The following is a 1,684-nucleotide window of genomic DNA, read 5'->3' as shown; positions in this document are numbered from 1 at the left end:
ACACCGAGGGGCGCGGGCGGCTCCCGCAGCGGACGCGGCCTGGGGGCGGGGCCTGGCGCGCTGACGCCATCGGCCGGCGCGCGGCCCCACGCGGGGTAAACAAAGAGCGGGGAGGGGCTCGGCAGCGACACATGGAGGGCGCGTGCGCGGCGGCCCCAGGGGCGCGGCCCTAAGGGGCGTGGCTTTTCCGGGAGGACACGCCTCCCTCTGAGGGCGAGGCCAGTGGGCGGGGATGGGGGCGTGGCCGTGCGGCCCGAGGGGCGGGGCCGCGGCTCCTTCCCGGGAGCTGCAATCCCGGTCCGGGAAGGGCGCGCCCGGAGCCCCGGGACAACCTGCCGTGCCCCTCGTCACCCTGCCGTGCCCTGGTCACCCTGCCGTGTCCCTGATACCCTGCCGTGCCCTGGTCACCCTGGCGTGTCCCTGACACCCTGCCGTGCCCCTGACACCCTGCTGTGTCCCTGACACCCTGCCGTGCCCCTCGTCACCCTGCCGTGCCCCTGACACCCTGCCGTGCCCTGGTCACCCTGCCGTGCCTGTGACACCCTGCCGTGCCCTTGACACCCTGCCGTGCCCCTGGTCACCCTGCCGTGCCTGTGACACCCTGCCGTGCCCTTGACACCCTGCCGTGCCCCTGGTCACCCTGCCGTGCCTGTGACACCCTGCCGTGCCCTGGTCACCCTGCCGTGCCCTTGACACCCTGCCGTGCCCTGGTCACCCTGCCGTGCCCCTGACACCCTGCCGTGCCCTGAACACCCTGCCGTGCCCCGGGAGCACCGGGCTGCCTCTGCCTCTGTCCCGAGCAATGGTTCCCGCAGCTCCCGCTGGAGGGATCTCGTCCCGCCTTGGCGATCTGTGTCCCGATCTCACGTGGGCTGGCTAAGGAAACAAACGTGATCCAGAAGAAAACCTCTTTGTCCCGACAGCCGCAGCCATCCGTCTCCCGGAAATAATGCCAAAATGTTTGGTGCTTTGTCGTTTTTTGAATAGGATAGTGACAGCCAAAGCAGGGTTTTAGCGTGAGCTTGCTGTTTGTGCATTCGTGTGATTTTCCGAATTTTAATTCCACTGATAACAAGGCGTTGAACAGCTTAATGTCATGACTTGAAGGGAGAGAGATTCCTGGAAAAATAAGACGAGGCTATTTTATTAATAAAAAGAATGAGCCACTTTGTTCCTGATATCATGTCCCATATGGTAAGATTTAAAAAAATAGACTTTGATATTCTGTGGTTCTGCCATCTAACAATTACTACTACATTGAAGCTGTAAGAATTTTAATGCATTTGACCTTTGCTTTGTTGAAATAAACAAAACTGACACAGCTATCACTTGACTACTTTCCAGATTTTATCATGTAACAGTAAAAAAAAAAAAAAAAAAAAAGAGAAAACTAAGAATGTACTTCTGGCCATTTTCAGATTTCACAGTTTACATACAGTTTACATATACATATGTGAACTCTTTAAAAAGAGTTTACATATAGAGTTTTAATTTCATCTTGAAGGCAATCATAAGATGCCTGCTTTATCCATGGGATGCACAGAAATAGCTGTGCTGGGAGGATAAATATCTGTGCACTGCCATGTTCAGGAAGGTCAGCTGGCCAGGTTAAGGAGTTCAGCTTGTTGCTCCCAAGGTCGGACCCTTTGCTGACACGAGCTGTGGTGAGGAAAGATAAAATCAG

This window comes from Ammospiza caudacuta, chromosome 1 (assembly GCF_027887145.1).
Source record: "Ammospiza caudacuta isolate bAmmCau1 chromosome 1, bAmmCau1.pri, whole genome shotgun sequence".
Classification (NCBI taxonomy): Eukaryota; Metazoa; Chordata; class Aves; order Passeriformes; family Passerellidae; genus Ammospiza; species Ammospiza caudacuta.
The sequence above is the reverse complement of the archived record's forward strand: the minus strand, read 5'-3'. Positions refer to the sequence as shown.